This window comes from Delphinapterus leucas, chromosome 15 (genome assembly GCF_059928025.1).
Source record: "Delphinapterus leucas isolate spDelLeu-1000000601 "Yukka" chromosome 15, BTC_Dleu_Yukka2, whole genome shotgun sequence".
Taxonomy (NCBI): Eukaryota; Metazoa; Chordata; class Mammalia; order Artiodactyla; family Monodontidae; genus Delphinapterus; species Delphinapterus leucas.
Genome location: NC_143143.1, coordinates 1,832,974 through 1,840,714, shown reverse-complemented (window position 1 = coordinate 1,840,714; position 7,741 = coordinate 1,832,974). Strand labels below are relative to the sequence as shown.

Here is a 7,741-nt window from a genome sequence, read left to right as displayed (position 1 = left end):
TTTATAATAAAGCGGTGAATATGTCATGTAATTGATGGAATACTGTACTGAAAGTGAAAAACAGGATGGTTGTCTGGGTACAGAATGGTTGTAAGTGGATGGTTTTTTACCCTTGTGATTGCGTGGTTGTCTGGGAGCTGCGGCTCGCCGCCGCAGCCCAGCGTCATGAGAAAGGATCCTACCTACCGCATATCGGCAGCATGGGAGAAGATCAAAATTCCAAATTTGAAGTACGGTTTCTACTGAACATGTATTGCTTTTGCAGCATTGTAAAGTCAAAACACTGTAAGTGGAAGCATGGAAATTCTGGAACCGTCTGTAACTAAGAGAAAGTAAGTGAAACAACAGATGCAGGAAGGGCAGGGGGTTTGCGGAGCCCCAGGAGAGGAGCAAGAGATACTGGCGCATAGGTAGGTTAGATCCTGAAAGCACTTGTCTGCCACGTGAACAATACCCCGAGGAAGCAGATAGAAGTTAAGAAGGTGAGAGGCCTGGTAAGATTCACCTTTTATAAACAACTCTGGTGGCAGCTCAGAGGAGAGCATGTGGTTTCTTTTAGGATCCATCAGGGAAGGTGTAAATAGGGAACCAGAACTTGGGGTACAGACTGTACCTGACACCACTCCAGAAACAGGGCTTCACAGAGCAGAGGAGCGCCAATGAGTGAAGGGGATAATTTCAGAACAAATAAAATTTTGCCATTTAAAATACCATTCAAGTAATTGGACCAGCGGCAAAGCGTTACCTGGTAGCTTGTTTTTTTGAGGTGCTCACCATGTGCCAGGCACCATGCTGAATTTTAGCTGTTTTCTCCTTTAGTGCTCACAAAAGCCCTGAAACTGTTTCTACTTTGCAGACAAGGAGACGATGGTGAAACTACTAAACCTGTGCTCCTGAGCACTAACCAGCTTGTGGGGAGACAGCGTCCGACCACCGTGTGACTCACCCCCTTTGTCGTACAGATGAGGAGACCGAAGAAACGAGGGTCATGGACTCATAATAATTGGTGGTGTTAGAATTCGAACAGTAATAACCGGCCAGGCATTCCTCCTGCTACACCACGCTACCCTGTGTGGAGACTCATTCATTTGTTCACCTCATAACAGTGTACTAACACGGTCACACTGCGCTCACTCTGGAGCCGGCAGCTGCACTAAGCGGTTTAGAGATACTGACTCATTTGCTCCTCACCACAACGCTTTTCTCCAGTTTCTATTTGAGGACACAGGCACAGAGAAGTTATGACTTGCCGGGCACCAAATACCTATTGATTGAGCACCTGCTATGTGCCAGACCCTGTTCCAAAGGAGAGAGATACAGCCGTGAACAAAACACAGCCCTGCCCCAGAGAGCTTACATGCTAGACATGGGAAGTTCTTGTAGATCATAAAGGCCAGGGGGCTGGAAAAATAAAGCAGGGCAGGGGGACAGAGTAGATGCCCTTGTATGAAAAGAAAGGGCAGGTTATACTTGCTAATAATTTAAATAAACTTTGCAGCCCAACTCGCCTAAAGATCTTCATGATGCACACTGAATACAGAGAGTGCAAACTCTTATTTTTTATTGTCCTGTGGCTACATCAGAACCCTTGAGCCTAAGGTACCGAGATCAGGAAGATGGTTTTCCGAATGCCAGGCGTTCAGAGCTGGCAGACCGGACACCGCAGAAGCCCCTTGTCCCTTTCATCGTTAACCTAATAAATATTACTATCCGGCTCTGGTGACTAGTGCACAGGTTCACATTGCAGCGTCGGCGGCGGCTGGACTGTTCCAGCTCCGCCCCGCTCTCCGCCTCACACTCTGGGCGCGCAGCCTGTCGATCCGCCGGGGCTCCCAGAGCACGCTTACTGTCGGCCCGCTTCGCGGGGCGCCGGCCACATCCGGGGCTCGGGGGCCCGCGCGGTTGCCATGGCAGCGGGGTCGCGGCGGGCGCGCGGGCAGGCCCCGAGGCTGGCGGTCGGCGGAGCCCCAGAACCGGACGGCCGTACTCGCAGCGCCTAGGGGCGATCGGGCAGCGCCGCCGCCATGTCCCTGAGCACCGGGGAGCCGGCCTCGGAGATGGTAAGCGCGGAGGGCGGAGAGGCCCCCTGGCTGCCTCCCCTCGCCGGGGCGCGGGCTGGAGGAAGGGGGCGCGGGGCCGGCGACCGCCGGTGACAGCTGCCATTGTTGTTACCGCATAAGAGCGGGCCTCCGGCCCCCGCCCGCGTGCGGCTGGCCGAGCGTCGCCGCCCCTCGCCCAGCCTCCAGCCACCTCTAGTCCCCCGCTCGTCCTTGCACCGGCCGTCGCTTCCGGGAAGCCCTCCCGGACACTGCGCCCTCGCTGCTCGGCGCCTGCGAAGCCGGGCCAGTGCCGAGCCAGCGACCGCTGTCCGCCGGGTGACAGAGCTCACTGCGTAAGTGTCCGCCCACCCCGTGCCTCCAGGGCGGGGGACTTGGTTTACCTAGTGTTTCTGGCGCGCCAACCATCTGCTGGAGACATTATTGTGGATGAATAAACTGCATTCCAGTGGCGTGGGGTGGGGTGGGGGAGAACAAGGTAAAAAAACAGATCATGTCCATCAAGTCAGAAAGTGGAAAGTGCGCTGCAGAAAATAAAACAGCCCATGTGACGGAGGTGGATTGGGGAGGCTGCTTTAGACTGGGTGCCAGGAACAGCCACTCTGAGAAGTTGGAGTGTCCTGATGTCACTGATGAGAAGGAGGCAGTCTGGTAAAGATCAGAGACCAGTGGGACCAGCAGGTGCAAAGGTCCTGGGGTGGGAAAGTGCAGTGGTTCCAGGGCCTGAAAGAAAGCTTGCTGGAATCTCCTCAAGGGCATGGGTGTGGATGGAATGGAGCCACGGGCCTGACCATGGAGAGCCTTGCAGGCCATGCACGGAGTTTGAATTTATTCGGGCCACAGTGGGAAGCCTTTGGAGGGCTCCAGACAAAGGGAACCTGGCTCACTTTGCTTCCTTCTCCCAGAGATGGCAGTACCCAGCATGGCTGTACAGAGCTTACCCCAAGCAGGGGCTCAGTGCTGCTGCCACTGGAGCTGCTGAAAGTTTCCTACTTGTCCCTCAAGGCACCAAGTCCTGCCTCATCTGGAAGGCCTGCCCGTCTACAGTGGCCTCAGTTACTGCTCCTTCAACTTTTCATATTGTTATTATAAATGTTATTCATGCCCAGTAGAGAAAATCAATTACCCATAATCTAACTGCCTACAGAAAACCACAGTTAACGTTTGGTGTATTTCCTTCCGACCTTTTTTCAATGCATCTTTTTTTTTCATATGCTTTTTAAAACTTGAGATCATATTTATATTGTTTTGTAACCTTTGCCGTTTCATTTATTCCTAGCATCTTCCCATATCCACACATTTTCAAAAACATGATTTTTAAAATTCTAACTTTATATATATATACATATAACTGAATCACTTTGCTGTTCACCTGAAACTAACACAACATTGTAAATCAACTCTACTTCAATTTTTTAAAAAAAAGAAATACATCAAAGACAAATACTCATCTCACTTATGTATGGAATGTAAACAGCAAGGAGTTACCATATTGCACAGGGAACTATATTCAATATCTTGTAATAACCTATAATGGAAAAGAATTTGAAAAAATATATGTCTGATATAACTGAATCAATTTACTGTACACCTGAAACTAACACAATGCTGTAAATCAACTCTACTTCAATTAAAAAAAATTTTTTTAAAAAACTCTAACGTGGGAATTCCCTGGCGGTCCAGTGGTTAAGACTCCGTGCTTCCTCTGCAGGGTGCACGGATTTGATCCCTGGTGGGGTAACTAAGATCTCGCCTGCCGTGTGGCGTGGCCCAAATAAATAAATAAATAAATATTCTTGACAATTACTACTCATGCAAAAATGGAAAGATAATATTTTTAAAAAATTAAAATTAAAACGCTAACCTAATAGGATAGCCCTATTTTTACTCTCCATTTCCTTGCTTTTACTCTTTTTTTTTAATTAATTTATTTTATTTACATTCATTTTTGGCTGCATTGGGTCTTCATTGCTGCGCGCGGGCTTTTTCTAGTTGCAGCGAGCGGGGGCTACTCTTCCTTGCGGTGCGAGGGCTTGTCATTCCGGTGGCTTCTCTTGTTGCTGAGCTCAGGCTCTAGAGCACAGGCTCTAGAGCACAGGCTTCGTAGTTTTGGCGCACGGGCTTAGTTGCTCCGTGGCATGGGGGATCTTCCTGGACCAGGGCTCGAACCCGTGTCCTGTGCATTGGCAGGCAGATTCTTAACCACTGCACCACCAGGGAAGCCCACTTTTACTCTCTTGTTTTCATGTTTGTGCTGTTAGAAGCAATGCTGCTGTAAACGTTCTTGCACATAGAAGCGTTTGTTAAGCCCCTTATACATGCCGGCCTCTGAGGACACAAAGACAAGCTGAGCCCCAGTGCCTTGGTCTCCAGGAACCCAGTCTGTGGAAGAGGCTGGGGCAGGGCTCTCCGGGCACTTAGGAGACTCGCCGCCCTTGGCCCAGGCTAACTGGCAATTTCTCTGCTGAGCTTACGTCTGTTGTCAACCAGACAAGAACCTCCTGTGAACAGGCACTGTCCAGTCTGTCCAATCCCCCGAGTCCCTTGGAACACAGCCGCCTCTGGGCTTGCTCGTGAACTTCACAGAGCACTTACCGCGGTGCCAGGGAGCCCACTGTGCCGTGGCCGTGAGCAGGCCCCGCTGGCCAGGGCAGAGCCACAGGGGTGAAGTGGAGCCTGGGCGTGGTCCCTGGTGATTTAAGGGCCAACGCTTCTAAAAGGGCTCACAGTTTCTAGAGCAAGATAATAAGAGCATTTACAGGGCGTTTACTACTTGTAAGATTCTCTGTTCCCTGCTCTCCGGCTCTCCCTGCTCTAGAAGCCTTTGTCCACCAGGTCCAGCATCTGGGCCCTTCAAAAGTAGTTTCTATTGCCTGCTCTTTCCCCCTGTATATTGGTCACACTTTCCTGTTTCTCTGTGTGTCTCGTCGTTTTTTGTTGAAAGCTAGACATTTAGATAATATATCACAGCAGCTCCTCCCCCCGGGGTTGATGTCGTTTGCTCAGTCGTTCGTTTATGTGCTGAGTGACTCGGCTGAGCTAACGTGTGAAGTCGATTTCCCTGCACCGTGCAGCCTCTGTTTCCCTGCTCAGATATCTTCTTGTTTGAATCTTTTAGCCCAACTACCTAGGGGTTACCCTTGGGTCAGCAGAAGTCACTTGTTGGTCAGAGGTTGTGTTTCAGCCCCTGGGCCAGTCAGATTTTCGCCCTTGACCATTGAGTGGTGTGTGTGTGTGTGTGTGTGTGTGTGTGTGTGCGTGCGCACACGCGCGCGCGTGTGTGTGTGTAGGCTGCTGTCACAGTTCAGGGGTTTACATTTTTGCCCACGTGCAACGGGGAACTAGCGCATATGGGTTTTCCCTCTCCCATCTCTCCTGAGAGGGCTACCTTGGACATGCGTGTGGCTCTCTGGACTTCCGGGGATGCCTGTCATTGTACTTTGAAGCCTGGCTTCCTGGGGTCTGCTCTTGGGTCAGGGTAGTTTATCATTCAGCCAGGGTTTTGTCAGCAGCTGCGCGAAAGCCCCAGCACCACCAGGGCTCGCGCCCTTGGGTTGACGTGGGTGCAGCGTGGGGACTGTGTCTGCGTCGGCCCAAGCCTGCTCTGACAGAGCACTCCAGGGCTTGCCAGCGGCCTCCCTGAGCCTCGGGGCTGACCGCGACCTCAGGAGGGTGCTCTGGGCTCTTCACCTTCCGGTTGCTCTGCCAGTGAACTCTCTGCTGCGTGACCGCGGAGCTGGGGGCCTCGGGATCGCTCCCCACTTTGTCTGCAACTTGGCAATGGAATCAGGGAGGCATGCAATTCTCCACTCTCTGGTGCAAATACAGTCAGTCCCCTCGGCACGGCCGTCGTCCTGCCTCTCCCTTTGGGGAGGACCTCTGGGCCACTGCACAGCAGGGACAGCGCAGTGTTTCCCCGGAGTGACACTCCTTCTGGGCCTGCCCTCCCTGCGTGGACCTTCTGCTCTACAAGCACAGGGGAAGTCTTAGCCTGCCGCCTCTGGGGTAGAGCTTACACCCTGCTTCTGGGAGCTGGGGGCAGGGGATCCACCACCACCCCTGTTGTGTTGACTGCACCCGCCTGGAGGAGAGCTCTCTGGAATCCTTTCTATCAGATGGAGACGGGGAGCTGAGGGGTGCCTCTGACTCTCGACGTTCTTCCCTGGACTTAGTAGATTTTTTTGAATCAATTTTTCTCCATAGCTGTGTGCTTTTGTCAGTTTCCAGAAAATGCAAAAGATTGTTTCGTGGCTTCTTCTGTTAAAGGGTTGTTTCTTGAGGAGAGGGCCTTCCACGCTCTGGAAGATGCCTCCTGGATGAATGCATTCCTTCCCCGCTTTTACCATATACTAAGTCCCCGTATGTTCCTGCATCTCTTTCTGGACACTATGTCTTTTTCCCCCAGTATTTTAATTAGTATATATTTAATGCTTTAAAAATCCTGGTAGGAGAACGTGTCCTCCTTGTCGACGAGGAAGCTGCGATGCAGAGGGGTGAGGGGCATGGCCACCATCCCCGCCCTGCGATTCCTGACTCACGGTGCATGAATGCGATCTCGTGTAGGAATGCGTGGCAGCTCAGAGCGTACTTGGAGAAGGAAGAATGACTCGGCCGTTAACGTGCGCTTTTGTTTCTTTTTTTAATACTGTGTATGGTCTCTTTCATGCTGCTGACTGAGGGGTGGATCTTGGGCTGTTCTATGATTTCAGATACTTATATTTTGCTTGTTTAGTTCCTTCTGACTGGCAGGATGGAGGGTGGCAGAGTTTGAGGAGGACTGACTGGGGGGGAAAGCGATGGTGTGGGTGAGCCCACCTATGAACACAGAGACCACTTCGCTGTGTTCACCACACACGTAACCTCATTCCCTCGTAGAAACTGCAGGTCCTTAAAAAGTTTTCAAGACTTTATTCAGAACAAAGAATAGTGACAAGTATTCACAAAAGAAAGTATTGCTACTTTTCTATGCAGTTGTTAACAGCTCACCTTCATCTTTGGCGGGCTGCCCTTTGTGATGCCAGGGGACGAAGACGGAGCCTTTGACTGGCTTTCCTGATCTTCTACATCGTGTGTATACCACCAGTTCCCTGCCTTCCCTGCCTCAATTTTGCACATCATTTCCATGTACTCGGTTCAATGAAAACTTTACAACTATCGTTTGCTATTTATACCTTAAAATGTCACCTAAAGTTAATGACATCAAAAAAGTAATTCAGTGGCTGATTTTTTAAAGATCCTGTTTGTTTGGAACGCACTACCTTCCCCTCGTCCCCCGAATCCAGTCCCTCTGCACCCTTACGCTGGACTCTCCGTGTTTCAGAGGCACGCACCGGAAGGGCGCCCCCTGTGACAGCTGCCCCCGTCCGTGTGGCTGTGCGGCCCTCGTTTTTAGTAGGAGTTCAAGCTGCCGGCAGAATTGTTGCTCATGTACTGATAAGTTAAGCTTGTAGACGACACACGTGCTTTCCGGAATGCAGTCCAGTCCCGCTACAGCACTGCATGGACCCGGCTACACTCCAGACAGCTCGCTGAGACGCAATTACACTGCCACCCAGATATGGCACTGTTGGTTCATCATAGGGGCATTCAGTCCTCACTTCAGTAGCAGCGTTTTAGGTCAACTGTACAGTATGGTGAAGGGATTTTAGAAATTGTTCTGCTTTCCCTCCTTGTAGGGTTTAAAC

General features: G+C 51.1%; 1 protein-coding gene across 1 annotated transcript in view; it reads left to right on the top strand.

The window, feature by feature from the left end:
• The first annotated feature begins 2,338 nt into the window (after positions 1 to 2,338).
• Positions 2,339 to 7,741, top strand: part of IQCE (IQ motif containing E) — a 38,422-nt gene continuing 33,019 nt past the window's right edge. Inside the window, 1 exon segment of the mRNA XM_089895525.1 lies at positions 2,339 to 2,392. The gene's annotated coding sequence lies outside the window, so the exon portion shown is untranslated.